Raw genomic sequence first — 17607 nt, forward strand, 5'->3', positions numbered from 1 at the left:
CACCCCGTTCCCGAGTTCAACTTAAGGAGAGAAAGGAAAGGAAATGGGTGGAAATGAGAAGAAAATAAAATAAATTGGTGTTCCCGAGTTTCATGAAAGGAGGGAATTCGAGGGAAGTGGAGGGAAATAGGAGGATCACTTTCCTTCCTAACTTTCATTCCGATTTGGGAGGATTTGGAAAGAAAGAACAAAATAATTCATTTTCCTTCCACTTCTCTCCAACTCGGGAACACAAAAAAAAATTGTTTTCCTTTGCTTTCTCTTCTTTTCTCTCGTGACTTTCTTTTCTCTTCTCTTCTTTTCTTTTGTTAAACTCTGGAACGAGGCGTTAGGTAAAAAAGGCAGCTTCGTCTCCAATGCCCCTTCTCTTGGCAATAAAAGAAAATTAACTCTTTTGGAACAACGCATGGAACTACTTCAGACTTTGCCTTTCTCTTATGATCAAACCCTTCGATCATGGCATGACTTTCGTTTCCATTGCCTATATCCATAGAGGTCTTGTTGGGCTGAAGAGAGTTTTGATGTTGCGTCTTTTGGGCTCGTTAGTTTAGCCTTGTATTCTCCGGTTTGGGCCTGTCCAACCAAGAGCCTTTTATGTATTGTATATAAGTTAATGCTTGTATGCATATTAGGTTAACGTTTTAGAGATTATCGATATAGCGATTCATACAGAGTACAATATTTTCTTTAATCGTTCTTGTAATCTTCTAATCCTCTACAGTTGATGTTCTTAATCGAGCTCTTCAGAGGATTTTATTTAATCATTCGACACGTTTGATTCAAGCTGCTTTGTTCTTATTATTGCGTTTTTACTGTTTCATATTCATATACTTGTTCAAGATCTAATCGATCTTCATAGATTAAAAGTTGTTTTAATCCCATCAATTGGTATCAGAGCAGGAGGCTGTGTAATCGATACACATCTTTTCTGTGAAAAAGATTTCCATTAGGGTTTTCCGCAATCTGCGATATTTATTGAGCCGTCATCTTAATTGACGTATCTTAATATTTATTGTTTTGCCCTAATCTGCTTTATTACAAGTCTGATCTTTGAACAGGTTTTTACGATCATAATGGACGCGACGCAATCAAACCCTATTAATATTTCCAACAGCATCGGTTCGACGACAAAGATTTCAATCTTATACACCCATGACTATGAAGTATGGGCGCATCATTTTGAAGATTACGTGATTGGATCGGAGGACAATGGTTATCTCATATGGGAAGCCATCATCAATGGACCGTTTTCTCATTCTGCTACATCCAGAATCATCAAGACACAAAAAGAGTACAACGATCTGCTTAAGGACGTGAAGGATATTGCACAAGAAGAGAAAGACAAATTCCAGTGTAATATTAAGGCGTTAAGGTTGATCAGATTCGCCCTTCAGTCAGACACATTCAGACTGGTCAGCTCATGTACTACGGCGAAGGAAGTATGGGATAGACTTCGCGAACTGTATTCCACAGACGAAGATCTTGAACATTCTATCCAAACCTTGCTTCTATCTGAGTTTGGAGAATTCAGGCAAGGGGCCGAAGAAACGGTGACCCAGACGTTTGATCGCTTCAATCATCTTCTCAGCAAGATGATCAAACACGACATTGAAAGAAAGCTTATCAAACAGAAGGTTACTTTCTTGAACGGACTAAGGTCTGAGTGGAGAGCAGTGGTTTCCACAGTCAAAGCCCATGAGCAGTTTAAATCATACTCTTTGGCGAAACTGGTGGGTATTCTAAAGTCTCAAGAGAAAATTGTGGTACAAGAGAAGAACGTTGTTTCTAGTCTTGGTTCGTTGGCCCTCCTATCTAAAAGTAAAGCTGTGATGGAGGATGAAGAGCTTAACTTGGAGGAATATGACCTCACGTCTGAGGATTATGCCATGATGGTGTCCAATCCTAAGAGGTTCATAAAGAAGAGATTCCCCAGCAACAAAAACCGAAACTGGCAGGGGAGTTACAGCTCTGAAAAAGTGAACAATGAACCGAAGGCTGAGGAGCCCAAGAAGGAACCGAAGGCAGATGGCGATTCCGGAGTAAGCTGTTTCTACTGTGGTGGCAAGAACCACTATGCTAATGATTGTGTTCTTAAGAAGATGTCTGAAAAGGACGATGGAAATGATGAGGAAGCCGTGCTACAGAAGAGATTGGATGAGTTGAGAAAGAAGAAGTCTACAGCTAACCCTTCTATTAATGCTCTTATTGTGCAGGGTTCGGTTAATGACGATGAGTTCGGTAGCACAGAAGTTTGGTCTACTGACTCAGAAGATGAAGAAGTGAGGAAGCCTACCCATGGAAAGGCGTATGTGGCTAAGGAGGAAAGCAGTGGAGGAAAATGCTTCATGGTGACTGACGTATCACAAATGAGGGGATACAACACCGATGGAGGAAGCGATGGACCGAAGGTACAGGAGGATATGTGCTTTACGGCCAAACCACTCAGCCAGCAGTTCAATGAGCTCGATGAACTGATAAAGAAGGTACAATATGGTTTTATTTCATCTAAAGTACCACCATCCTCATATGAGAAAGAACTAAAAAATGTTAATACAAGAATTTCTCATTTAGATAGTAGCTTAACTCAAACTCGAGTCACCAATTCTAACCTGACTGATCAATTAAGAAGGGTGGCGTCGAAGAGTGAGGAGCGGCGAATGTGGATTGAGTTAAAAGAGTCGGAATTAGTTAAAGTCAAAGACGAAAACATTTATTTGCAGTGAGACAATTTAAAATTGTTAAAACAACGAAATGTTTTTTGTTTAATTGCTAAACGTTTATATTCCAATATTACTCAACTTCACTTAGACTGTGAGATAGGCCAAAAGATCCATCGCATGATTTTGCCCTTCCTAGAGTTTAAGGAGGATGAAATCGATGTCGAAGCCTACAATTGTGAGAGTGTGATATCGTCTGATGATGTCAACCCAACCTATATGTATGGACTAGACAAAATTGAGTCCTTCATCAAATCCAAAGACCACAAGGACATGCTCAAAAATCTTTTGGACGAAAATGACAGACTTAAACTGAGAACCGAAACCATGCAAAAATTTGACTCTCTAAACGCCAACGTAAGCTCAGAAAATAAAATCGATGTTGAAAATGCATCTGAGCTTAACGAGGACGAAAACATGAGTGAAATTTCTGTAGAGGATACGGTTGACTGCTCAGAATTTGTTAAAAGCGAAACTGAAAACCACAAAAATCTTATTTCTGAAAATTCTGTGGAATTCGCTAGATTGTCCCAACAAAAGTCCCCGAAATTAGTAGAAAAAGTTGTTGTGTATCAAAAGGTCAGGACCACGCCGAATCAGGTATACAAGGTGACTGGAGTAACCAAGCATCAAACAGCTGAACTCACAGCTATCGTTAACAAAGACAATGCTGATGGCTGTGATGAGTACTTCTGGGAAGCTCCTATTGATAATGCAAACGAAACCGTTGGCTTGTCTGAAAGAACCTCCTGGATGAGCAAAGGAAGATACACCCCTGAACCATTAAATAAGCCGGATAACTTCAATGAGCCAAGTACCAGTGGTACGAAAGATATTCCTCAGGAGAATGATCATTCAGCAAAAGAAGACATTCCCTCTACTCCAACAGCTCAAAGTGAAACTTCATCAGATATTCCTCCCACTTCCTCAGTGCAAACTGAATCTTCTTCGGATATTCCCTCTGCTCCCTCGGCTCAAAGTAAAACTCCTGAAGTTCAAAAGGAACCAGCCAAGGTGACAACAAAAACGAAAGCGAACGTTCATCATCAACCTAAGCAGATGAGGGATAAGAAGATAGAAAGGAACCAAAGATACAGGAAAAACCTTTCTGAAAGGAAACAATTCTGGCACTCCCAGAATGCATACTATTCACACAAAGACAAGAATCTGAAGTATGAAAACAATCCTGTAAGAAAGCCTGAAAGTTCCAACAACCGAAAGCCAAGGTTCGGTTCACAAGAAAATGCCAACCGAAAGCCAAGGTTCGGTTCACAAGAAGATACCAACCGAAGGCAAAGGTTCGGTTCTGAAAAGGACTTCAACCGAAACCAAAGGTTCGGTTCCAAGAACAACTGCAACCAAACGCAGAGGTTCAGTTCTGAAGTCAAAGGAGAACAAGACTCTAAGGTCAGTCCCTCCAATGATCAAAAGCAAAAGAGTCACCTAGAGTCACCAGCCAAGAAGTCCTCTCCATCCAAAACCTCTCATTCTAACTCTTCTCGTTCTTCTAATTCTTCTACTTCCACCAATTCATCTCCATCTTGCTCTAAAGCTAATCCCGCTTGTTCTCAAAAACCTCATTCATCAGCTGAACAGAAGGGAAAGCAGAAGGTCGATGAATCCAAACCAGAATCCAAAACGAACACACCCAATCCTAACAAAATAAAAGTCTTTACCATTAAAAAGAAAGATGAAACAACTCTAATAAAACGAACATATCTAGTTGACATCTCTCTTACTATTCCCGTTCCCATGAAAAGCTCACATCGACCCAAGAAACTTTGGGTTCCTAAATCTGCTTAATTTTTGCAGGTTATAAGTGACGAGCAGTTTGACGAAGAATGGTACATCGATAGTGGCTGCTCGCGTCACATGACAGGGAGGAAAGAGGAGCTCAGGGAATACAGATCTCTTGCAAATGGTGGCAACGTTAAGTTTGGAAATAACTCTTTCAGCACCATAAAGGGATACGGGATGATAACGAATGGTGACTTTACAATAAGGAAGGTGGCTTATGTGGAAGGACTCCAACACAACCTCATCAGTGTATCTCAGCTTGTTGGAGGTACAGGTCTCAAAGTCTCATTCGATGATGAAGGTTCTGAAATCATAGAGATAAAGACAAAGAAAGTGATTCTAAAGTCAGAGCGAAAGGGTGAAATGTTTCCTCTGAACATGAAACCCATCAAAGGAAACCCAGCCATATGTCTGTTATCAAAAGCTCAATCCGACGAAAGCTCGTTGTGGCACAGAAGACTCTCTCATCTCAATTTCAAAGATATCAACCGACTTGTCACTGGAGGTCATGTTAGGGGTCTTCCATTGCTCAAGTTCGACAGAGAGCATTTGTGTGCTGCATGCGAAATGGGAAAACAGAGTCGTCAAAGTCGCCCATCTGTAATCAACACAAAAGTTGTTGAACCACTCGAATTGCTTCACATCGATTTGTGTGGTCCTTCATCTATCGAAAGCATCGGTGGTAGCAAGTATATTCTTGTTATCGTTGATGACTTTTCACGATTTACATGGGTGTTCTTTCTAAAGCTCAAATCTGAAGCGACTCAAAAGCTGAAAGTGTTTATCAAGCAAATTGAAGTCCAGCTTAAGAAGGTCGTTCGCAATATCAGGAGCGACAATTCAAGAACAGGGAGTTTGAAGAGTTTCTTGTAGAAAAGGGAATTAGTCATAATTTCTCAGCTCCCTACACACCACAACAGAACGGAATAGTCGAAAGACGAAACCGATCCTTGTGTGAAGCTACCCGAACTATGCTAAGTTTCGCTTCCTTACCTCTTTATTTTTGGGCTGACGCTATTTCTGCTGCTTGTTATACACAGAACATTTCCTATCTCAATAAGCGATTCACGCTCACACCATATGAGATAATAAATAACAGAAAACCCAATGTGAAATTTTTCCATGTGTTTGGCTCAAGGTGTTTCATCTTTAACTCTAAAGAACACCGCAACAAGTTTGATGTCAAAGCCGACGAGGGAATCTTTCTGGGTTACTCACTCACATCCAAGGCGTACAGGGTCCTAAACAAACATTCAAGAAGGATTGAAGAGACATACTATGTGACCTTTGACGATCGCTATGTCAAGAAGCTACAGGCCATAGAAGACACTGCCGGGGAAATCTTTCCTCAAACTGGCCAAGTCACAGTCTCGATCGCCAATTTATACGAGAAGTTTATGGAACTCTTTGACGAACCGGAAAAAGCTTCTCTCTCAGAAGCAGGTGCAGCTGACAACAAAGTTGATCATATGAAGCAGATTGTCGAAGATGCTGCAAGAAGAATGCATGAAGGAAAATCGCCTACTGATGAATCTCCATCCATAAGTGCTTCAGTCGAGGGGGAGCCAAGTTCTCATGTCGAGGGGGAGCCAAGCTCACAAGTCCAGGGGGAGCCAAACTCTACATCTTCAACCGAAGGTCCTTCACCAACCAAAGGTGTCTCTCCAACCGAAGATGCCCCTCCAAACGAAGGTGCTTCAACGTCTGAAAGTCCAGCACCAAAAGAAACCCCTGAACCTCATGTTTCTCAAGACTCATCAATTGAGGGGGAGCATGATGATATGACGCTTGATTACGATAGCCAATCTGAGCCAGAAGAGATGATCAACGCTGAACTAGATCCAACCTTCGATCCGAATTACCCTCCTCTTACCAAATGGACCAGAGATCATCCTATCTCTCAAGTAGTCGGTGATGTATCTGAAAAAGTTCTAATCCGATCTCAACTGAAGGAAAAATAGACATCCTTATTTTCAAAGGTTGAGTTTTGTATGTTTAACTCATTCGTATCAAAAGTTGAACCGAAGACAGTGAACACTGCCCTCGATCACTCTGATTGGGTTCAAGCAATGCAAGACGAACTGAACGAGTTTGAAAGGAATAAAGTCTGGCGCCTCATTCCAACTCCTCCAGATGCTTTGGTTGTTGGTCTCAAATGGGTTTTTAGGAACAAAATGGACAAGGATGGTAATGTCATAAGGAACAAGGGTCGTCTGGTGGTCAAGGGATACTGTCAGGAGGAAGGAATAGATTACGAAGAGACGTTCACTCCAGTAGCTAGGCTAGAATCTGTTAGAATATTTCTGGCCTATGTTGCTCACAAAAACTTTGAGGTTTTCCAAATGGACGTCAAGTGTGCATTTCTCAATGGAGAACTCGAAGAAACTGTGTATGTGGAGCAACCTCCTGGGTTCGTGAACGAAAAGTATCCAAATCATTGCTATATTCTGGATAAAGCTGTGTACGGCCTCAAACAAGCTCCGAGAGCCTGATATGAAACGCTTACAAAATTTTTAAAGATGTGTAAATTCAAACAAGGTTCGGTTGACCCAACCTTCTTTCGCAAAAAGGAAGGTAACCACCTTATGATAGTTCAAATTTATGTCGATGACATCATCTTTGGCTCCACGAATCCCAGCTTAACAGCTGAATTCAGAAAGTTGATGGAGACTAAGTTTGAAATGAGCTCAATGGGTCCTATTAATTTTTTCCTTGGTTTAAATATAAGACAGGGACCCGAAGGCATCTTTATCAATCAGGAAGCTTACACGAAGACTCTCCTAGCGAAGTTTGGAATGATGGGCGACTCAAAAGTCAAAGTCCCAATGGCATTCGGCACCAAGCTTACCCCTTCACTAGATAAACCGGCCGTCGATATCACGCTCTATCGTCAAATGATAGGCTCACTGATGTATTTAACTGCTAGCAGGCCTGATATCATGTTTTATGTGTGTTATTGTGCTCGATTTCAGGCTAACCCACGCGAACCTCACATGCTGGCAGTAAAGAACATCCTACGCTATCTCAAGCGAACCACCTCCTTAGGTCTATGGTATCCATCCAATTCAGGCTTCTTCGTTCAAGCCTATTCTGATGCTGACCTTGGAGGATGTGGACTCGACCGTAAAAGCACAACTGGTGGCTGTCAATTTCTTGATGGAAAGTTGGTCAGCTGGAAATCCAAGAAACAAACGTGTGTGTCGCTTTCTACTGCCGAAGTGGAATACATTGCCGCTGCATCCTGCACATCCCAAGTGATTTGGATCCAGAGTCAACTTCGAGACTATGGACTCAATATGAAGAAGATCCCACTATATTGTGACTCTGAAAGTGCAATTAGGATCTGTCATAACCCAGTGCAACATTCTAAAACCAAACACATAGCACTGAGGTATCACTTCATCAAAGATCATGTGGAAGATGGAAATGTCGAAGTTTACTTCGTAAGAACCACTGATCAACTGGCTGACATCTTTACCAAAGCTCTTCCTGAAGCATCATTCAATAAAATATTGCAAGGGCTAGGTATGATGGAATCAGAGTCAGTACCTCACACTACCTCTCAAACTCAAACGTAAGAAGCGAAACCAACCGAACGTTCGGGTTCGGTTCAACCATCTGACTCGCTCATTACTTCAAAGGTAGTTTTTCTGAGTTGTATATTTTCTTTGTACAAAATTTGTTTTTCTTTGTGTAAAAAGTTTTTCCAAATTGCATATCTAAACTCCTTGGTTTCTTAAATTTTTCCAAAACCGAAACCACCAGAAGGTTCGGGTTCGGTTTTCCAAAATTTTCCTGAACCGAAACCAACCGAAGGTTCGGGTTCGGTTTTCCAAAATTTTCCTGAACCAAAACCAACCGAAGGTTCGGGTTCGGTTTTTCAAAATTTTCCTGAACCGAAACCAACCGAACGCTCGGGTTCGGTTTTTCAACTTTTTCCCAACCGAAACCAACCGAACGTTCGGGTTCGGTTTTTCAATTTTTTCCAAAGTTTTTTTTAAAATCGTATTTTTTTAACTCTTTTATAATTTTTTAAGTCTTATTTTTTTTAATTTATTTTAAAAAAAAAATATCAAAACTCCAAAAATATTTTATTTTTTTGTGTGTGCTCATTTGTTTATGGAGATATATTTGATGACTTACTTAACTGTCCCTAGAAGCATGCTGCTGTATGTGTCCCAAGCCTCATAAGATTTTGAATAATAGCCTTCATGACCTGGTATACACAAACCTTGTCTTCCCAATAAGGCTAACATATTTATTCTAATCGTGAGCTACCTCACTCTTTTCTCACATGAGTTAAGAGTTTCCTGCTTGGTCCTTATGTTCGCAGCAGAGGTACTATGTTTTCTTACACCATCCCCATTACCCTTCTCCATTACATTCGTTTCATCAACGTAACCCTTGAGACTCTCAGAAACTACTACTGAGGTTTATGGTTACACAACATCTGTGTTTATGATCTTAGTTTCGTGCCACTACGCGCTGAGTGAAACCCAAAATTCAACACCAACGAATTGACGGTGACCAATTAATTTGATCAAGATTTCACCAATGAATTGACAAATGTACCCTCATGAAATCTCAATTTTTCTTTTGAGTGATTCCCATGAAATTGTTACACACCATAACATTTCTTCCCAAGGGATCCAGTTTTAAATTTTCATATGAGATTTCATATTAATCAAAGCCAAAACAAAATCAACTCCAACCTACTTGTTCAACAGACTACACCGGTCTCACAAGTACTTTGTTCACTTTCTTTCTTATATCAAGAAAGAATTGATGAATCAAAGCGAAACCACCTTTAATTAGCCTTATTAAAAGAAGCCTTTCAACATTTATTAATAAATGTTTGATCGTAATTCAACGGGATTCCACACTAACACTTTGAGGTCTCTCTTGACCTTGAAGGAAGAGATTCGTGCTCGGGATCATCAGTTTTGTGTCATTATTGACATCACAGATTATCCTAAAAAGAATTGCTTTATTTCTTTTTCTTGTACACTCTTTGCACGAAAATCCTGGATTTTCCAAAATTCCGTTACTAATTATTTTACGGGCTGGATTATTACTGGATGGTTAATAATGAAGTTGTGGTCAGAAACTATCCACATGGTTCGTTTACTCTACAATGCCGTTTAAAAGGGATAAGACGAAAGGTTGCTGACGCGGCGGGAGTTCAAAGGATAAAAATTCAAACGACGGTAAAAAGGAGGGCGCGTGAATTTGAAACGGCCGCGCTTTTTCTGACACTTAAAGGACGCGTGTGCGATATTGAAGCGTCATCACTCTGGCATTAAAAGCGCGTGTGGAAATGGAAACGGTTCCTTTCTCTGAATCGGCGCTTATTGAGCGGCGTAATCCTAGGAATCTGACACTCTCTCTCCTACGTGATCATCGCACGCCCCAAGTGTCACCGATCAGTCACTCAAAAAACCCGCTTCGTATTTCCATAAGAGATTTGAAACGATTTTTCTCTCTCCTATCACCCACTATAAAAGGCCGTCAATACCACCTTTTACCTCTTTACTGCCTCCATAATTTCCAAAGCAAAAATACTCCCAAACACTCTCCCGTTCATCTTCTTCTCCAAAACCTGCAACAATGACTGAATCTTCTTCAGTTCATACAACTTCTCAAATTCTTCCCATCCGACCCCAACAATGCCTAGTCATTGATCTGAAGCCACTGGCGTATGATTCCTACATGTCGCCGGTCATAGAATGCCTCAAGTACTCCCAGCTTGCTCCTGCACTGTCACGGATCGAAACGGTGCCAATGGTGGCCTTATCTCAGGTCTATGCGACGGCTTACTACGACAAGGCCGTCGACAGGGTATTCTTTGAAGTGGCAGAACACAAGACCTCGATTTCTCGCCCCCGTTTCTGCACTATGTTAGGGTTTGCTGCTGACCCATCGCGAGTTAACCCGGAGACGATTCCGGTTGGGATGTTGTACAGCATGTTTTACAACATGGGCTACACAGAGGTTCTCACCTCCGTCGCCAAGTTTAAGAAGTCCTGCCTACCGCCCCAGTGGAATGGGTTATTTACAGTTCTCTTCAAGTGACTGTCAGAGAGGAGCTCAGGATCTGACGGTGCAAGTCATCTTTTCCTTTCGATAATGTATGGGGTGTACAATGGGATAATCCTGGACTATGGGTTTGTCCTTTGGCAACAGCTGATTCAGAGCCTCTCTTCCTCTTCCCGACACTCTGAGGTGTCGTTGGCCCGGTTCTGGATCTTGATCACAAGATGGGCCATGGACAAGTTCAATGTTCCAACAGCCGATGGTGCATCGATGTCTTCTATTGGTACGTTTCATACCAAGAAGATCATCGTATCCGATGCATCAAAATTCTCATTCATTGGCTCTATCCCGGAGTCGATGTATGCCGATGTGCCCGCCGATAGCAGACTGATCAGGACGATCAAGGAGTTTAGGCCAACTGGTCCAAGGGAACTGACACCGGACATGCTGTGATCGATTCATGATGCCGATAAACCGGTGGCCAGAGGCAAAAAGGCAGAGAAGGGGAAGCAAGTGTCCAAAGCTCCAAAGGGACCTTTTCCCAAGAAGCAAAAACAACCGAAGGCTGCTTCATCACCACAGCCGAAAAGGAGGAAGACCCAACAGAAGCGAAAGCTCGTTATTCCCTCCTCTTCAAGCGAATCCGAAGGTGGGAGTTCGGACTCTGAAGGATCACAAGGAGACGAATCTCCTCAACGAGGCAACACACCACCTCGGTCCCCAACCCCAGAGATGGAACTTCATCAATCCCCAGTTCCTTCACCTCCACCCACAATTCCTATTTCCATTCCCACCATAAACCCCACTATTCCCCCAACCTCATTCCCTATACCTCCACCCATATTCACCACATCAACCGAAACACCACCAGTTACCGAAACCCCTCCTGTAACCGAACCACCACAAACTCAAACACATACAACCGACCCTACCCATACACAACCACCACCCGAAACTAACCCCCCACCCACTCAACCTGAACCAACCAAACCTATAACACCCCCAGCTTCACCACCACCTCAATCTCCAGAAGACGCCTCCGATGGCGACGATCAGTACCTTGGTGGTGATCACATGAACTTCGATTCGGTCTACTATAGTCCGTTTCAAGTTCAGAGTGATGAGGAGGATGATGCTCCTGTAACAAAGAAGCATCTTCGCGAGCTTAACGAGAAGGTTGATCAACTTCTCGCCTCCTCTTCCACTCAGCAGTCATCTTTGTCTGAAGCTGCCCTTCAGAAGTTCGTTGACGCCTTCTCCAGGGCTCAACATGATTCCGTGGCCTCAGCAACTGCTGCTATCGATGCCTCCACCCGAGCCTATGAGGCAGCGACCGAAAAAGTCGATAAACTATTCAATGACGCTTCTGTCCTGCTGAAGTCCTTGCAGGAGAGCGCCGAAGCCACTAAGACAACTCTGGAACCAGTTGTTCAACAATTGGCCAAGTTTGTCTCGACGGAGCTGTCTTCGTTCGCTACTCTCAGACAACATCTTAGCGACGACAACTCGGCACTTCGTGCCTCCATCGATGCCCGCCTGGCAAAGCTACAAGAGGATCTTGCGGCAGAAAATTCTCTGATGGACGTCTTGGCGAATAAGACTACCGCCCTTAAGGTCAAGAGCACGCAGCTTTCCAACTCTCAGCAACAATTGGAAGCTCTTCGATCCGAGAGGGAGGTCATAAAGACGTGTGTTTCGGATCTCCACGCAGCTCTATCAAACATCCTGGAAGCACATGACCCCATCCTTAACCACTCAGTGAGGCGTACCCTCGCTGAAAAACTCTCTCCGGCCATGGACCTTTTAAGCAAAATTGAAGGCCTACCGAGTTTCGTGTCCATTCCGAAACAAGGGGGAGATGAGAAGAAAGGATCGAAACCACCTCCTTCCTCCAAAGCTACTCACACAACCGAACCACCCCCAACTGGTCATGCCTCGGGTTCGGGTGTGAAGAACAAGGGCAAAAATATAGCTGAGGGAGGAGATGAAGATGAAGATGAAGATGGAGACAAGGAGACCATTGCTGACATGTTAAAAAGAAAGAACAGTCGCAATGCTGAAGACGATGCCAGTCGTGTGGCGCATGAGGCTGAAGAAGCCGAACGAAAGCAAAAAGAAGCCCACGATCTCCTTGAGAGCCGAAAGTTGCTCTTCCCTGCCTGGACTAGGGATCGTATGATAAAAGAGGCCATAGAGACTCCAAGCATATTGTGGCTCGAGCCGGTGATATCATTCGACTGCAACAACTCTATCGATTCGCAGTTTGATATGCCGCTGACTCGAAAGGCGTTCATCTTCCACGCCTTCTCTAACATTTTTGAAGTCCCGCATCCGAACGATGAGCTTGACAGGGAGCTCATTGACTTCTACCTGGAGGCCGCTCGCCCTCAATACCTTACATGGAGCGCCCAGAAGATTGTTAGCGTTCGGGTGCTGAAGCCTTATGCCGTGGGGAGATTCACAAACGTTAAGTTCAAGCTTATTCGTGGATCAGCAAGAACTGCTCACATTATCTCCCTGGCGGATCTGCCCAATCTAAATCCTCATGATTGGACTGTCTTATACAATATCCTTTTGACAAATGAAGTCGAATATGGTCCCATCATAGACCATGTCAAAAGGATGTTGGCTTGCTACATCATGGAGGTTGCCCTAATGGATCAGGAGGTCGCCACAGTTTTTAAGAAGAAACCGAAAGTAGCACCTGTGGGATCGGCCAGTGATCTAAATCAAATGCAAATGGGCAAGATAGTTCCGAAGCGAAACTCAGTAATGTTCACTAGAGCCGAAGGACAGAAATGTCTCTTCGCTTTAGCTGAAAAGCACCTTTACACCACAGATTGCTTGGAACACGTCTTATCAATCATCAAGCGGTGTAAGGAGAATTCAGCTGATGACATCAAGTACTTCAATGATATGATCAATTGGTACATTCGGTTTAGACAGACCATCCTTTCCATAACCAAGTGTCTGTTTAACACCGTGAAGAAGAAGGTACCAGCTTCAGCTGCCGGCCCAAGTCACAAGTGAAGGTCTCGCTCCAAATTGACGCAAAGGGGGAGATTGTTGGGCTGAAGAGAGTTTTGATGTTGCGTCTTTTGGGCTCGTTAGTTTAGCCTTGTATTCTCCGGTTTGGGCCTGTCCAACCAAGAGCCTTTTATGTATTGTATATAAGTTAATGCTTGCATGCATATTAGGTTAACGTTTTAGAGATTATCGATATAGCGATTCATACAGAGTACAATATTTTCTTTAATCGTTCTTGTAATCTTCTAATCCTCTACAGTTGATGTTCTTAATCGAGCTCTTCTGAGGATTTTATTTAATCATTCGACACGTTTGATTCAAGCTGCTTTGTTCTTATTATTGCGTTTTTACTGTTTCATATTCATATACTTGTTCAAGATCTAATCGATCTTCATAGATTAAAAGTTGTTTTAATCCCATCAGGTCTGGAAGGAAGATCCACCAATCAACTTTGCTTTTCCAGTGTGCCAAATCATTGTTGATTCAGCAGCAATAAGCATATAGGTGAGATCGATGAGGGTTATGTCGTGGTTCATCATATAGTACTCTCTTACAAACTCACTATATGAGTCAAGAAGTGACTGAAGAACCCAGTCAACAGCCAGCTCCTCACAGACAACAGATCCCAACATTCTTAACCTATCAATGTGTGACTTCATCTCTAGGACGTGTGCACATACTGACTTTCCTTCTTCATGTTTACTTGCCAAAAGGGCTTGAGTGAGTTTGAACTTTTCAATATTTTGAACTTTTGGGTTAGGGAGAACAATAGGAGGAGGTGGAGGAAGTGAAGCATGATCTCGTGTTCCTCGATCAAATCGTGGAATATCATCTTCGTGTGAAAAGCTTGTTCCACGTGATTTGGGAAGACCATAGCTGTCATACTTTGACATCTACCAAACGGGAGAAAAATTCATGTTAGTTGATTGATTGAGTCCTTAATAAATCACCCAAATGAGATATTAAGGCTAGGACCCAACACAATACTCTACAACCTAGAAAAGGAATGCCGTAATTTAGTTGCATAATATTTGAAGATAGGTAAATGACGATTTACCAATTTCCACCATGAAAAACGAAAAGGAAATTTAAGTTTTAAATCTATTGAAAATTCCTAGATCTTTTGAGATTCATTGAACAATTAAATGGCATGTTTAAATCTCGATAAGCCCCTCTCGTTTGTGACTGGGATACTGAGAATCACAAAGCGGGTGTGAATAACCATGCAAACTTACATGGTGCCTCCACATGTTACAGTCACGTATTCGATGTGCCGGTTAGCCACACACGCTCCTCCGAACTATGACAAACATTGAGTCACCCTTTGCTATCTTTGCTTAGAACCATTTAGTGTCCCGGTTAACCACACACGCTCCACTAACGTCTTCGCAAGGGCACAAAGTGTAATTTCATGGAATTGCATCAATTCACTTTTGCCTAAAGTAACTAAGATTAGGGATTTGTAAAAGCATTTACTTACTTTTATACTTCATTATACTTATAATGGAAGGTTTCTGTCCTATCCTACCCATTCGGCTAACGACCCTACACTATTCAAGAGTGCGGTGGGTAAGAGTGGATACCCATTCAATCGCCATTTTATAGGCAATTTCCTTAAACACCCCTTATAGACCAGCTTCGTGAATGAGGCCTACTAATGGTAAGACTGACTTTTACTCATACATATATATTAGACTTTTAATGTTATATATAGTATAGGGTGTAATAAATCTCTCTTAATTATACACTTTAATTAATTAATAAAACCATAAGGGTGTGATTTGAACTTTTCAAAACAATACTAGGGTTTTAGAATTTAACATTTCTAAATTACACTTTTAATCAATGTTTAAATTCCAAAACTTGAGGGCAAGTTTTGAAACATTTCAAAACAATAGGGTTTTAACTATTTAAATTTCAAAACAAAACCTTTAAGTTCAACTTTAAACCATAAAACTTACATGGGCACAAATGAAACTTTTTCACAACATAAGGATTAAATAACAAATAATAGAAATTAAACAATTAATTTTGTCATTATCTATATTTGACCTAATTTCAATTTCTTGCAAGATAAGTTACCCAATTAAAACAAATAATCAATCTTTAATCATATAAGGAAGTTATTATCTAATCAATTGGTAATTATCTCTTGTTTAATCAAGGATATACTCAAATATAAGATAAAATTCGAATATTAAAGACCCAAAACAGTTAAGACAAGTATCCTCAAGCAAAACAGCAAGAAATCCTGAAATCTGTTCTTACTGACGCTCGAACTCGCCGAGTTCCTCTATGGACTCGCCGAGTAGGAGCAACTCGCCAAGTCAACATTGGAACTCGCTAAGTTCATCAGTCAGGGAGCCAAAAATCGATTTTGAAGCTTGAACAAATAACCAAGGCATCAATACAATAGAAACCAATCAAGGCTCTGATACCACTGATGGGTTTTAGCCATAAGAACATCCTATGTGCTCATGCAAACCCTAATGCTTGGATCTAGGTTTCTCTATTGTACATGCGATTCATCCAAGACTTTAAACCCTAGATCTAGCATACAATTAATCATATTAACTTATTAATGGAGTTTAGATCTTACCTTGATTGTTATGTAGCAATAACAATCTTAAATCCGCCTTGTAATGACTTTAGAAAGCTTAGAGTCACAAGTGTCACTCCTCTAATGGTTCACAAACACCAAGAGCAAGAGGATGAACAATAAAGAGAGAGGAGGCTGCGCAAAACGTGTAGAAACCATAGTGGAACTCTTAGCCACGTTTTTGAGGCATAAGGGTACTATATACACATGTAGGCTATTAGGGTTTTTAACTAGGAAATCCTAATTTGACTGCTTAAACCCTAAGCTGCCCATGGACCCTTTTAAAATATCCCTTGGACGATTTCTAATGGGTTTCCCCATAAAATTAGTCCAACCTATTATTCCAAGGTGATCCATAGCCCAAATGCAATTATCTTATAATTACAGTTCCAGTCCCTTAAGTTTAATTAATCTCTTTCAGCCACAAAATTAGTTATCAATTAATTCTTGACTAATATTAATTAAACAATATGATTTCTCCTTTAATATATTATTCTCATAATATATGAATAAATCATAATTAATCCTTTCTCTCCATAATTCATCCTATCAAGTTGCTTTGGTGAAGGCAACCCAAAAGGACCATGCACCATCGGGTCAAGTACATACCAAAATAGTTATGGACTTAGACACTAATACAACACATACAACTCTGTTTCTTACTGGAAATGAATGCCAAACATGACTACAAGTCTCCCTTAATCTTGATTACTCACCTGCTTAAGTAGAATGTTGTTGTTGAGAAGGTTACCTAGCAACAGAGAAAAACACAACACCTCTCACACAATCACATCATCATTTACAGAAAAAGGGTTGTCAATTACTTTCATTAATACTTTCATTCAATCACAAAAATATTAAATAAAAGGGTGAAAAAAATAACTTACTTTTGATAAGTTGGTCTCCCTTAGAGCAAACACAGCTAAAGCATTGAACAAGACCCTAGGGCCTTCTTCTAATGTAAACACAATGCTCATCTGCAAAATTGAGGCGATAAAATAAAATTTGAATATTGTTTGGGTAGTTTATATATGATTTGATGATTTGTTTTAAAATACAATAAAATAAACTATCTTTTTTGTTACCTTATGGGTCTTGTCAATTCATGGGATTATAGGTTCTCTTGCTAGTATTAGAAAACGAGTTATGTTATCTAAATCATCCTGAACATTCAATATAACAATTGTAAGACAAAAGGAGAAATGTATATTTGAAAATACTATGAGATGTGATTTTTTTAATGTTATCAATCCATAAATTAAGCGCAACAAATAGTTACATATCCTTTTTAAAAACTTTTATGGGGGTGTAATGACCGAAATGCCCTTGTATTTATATACATGTTTACAAATATAACTTTAATAACTAGGTGACACCTGGATTGTTTGTGGCCAAGGTTAATATCCATAAAAGTCCAAAGCAGTGGTCAGAGCA

The 17607-nt window shown here is 41.0% G+C and overlaps 1 long non-coding RNA gene across 1 annotated transcript; it reads left to right on the forward strand.

Annotated features, from left to right (window-relative positions):
• The first annotated feature begins 2396 nt into the window (after nt 1–2396).
• LOC145053173 (uncharacterized) lies at nt 2397–2793 on the forward strand. The gene is made up of 2 exons (XR_013684372.1): nt 2397–2483; nt 2630–2793. It is a non-coding gene; the product is annotated as an uncharacterized LOC145053173 (long non-coding RNA).
• The last annotated feature ends 14814 nt before the right edge of the window (nt 2794–17607 follow it).

The sequence above is a fragment of the Lactuca serriola genome, chromosome 5 (assembly GCF_051521515.1).
Source record: "Lactuca serriola cultivar US96UC23 chromosome 5, Lser_US96UC23_V15, whole genome shotgun sequence".
NCBI classification, from domain to species: domain Eukaryota; kingdom Viridiplantae; phylum Streptophyta; class Magnoliopsida; order Asterales; family Asteraceae; genus Lactuca; species Lactuca serriola.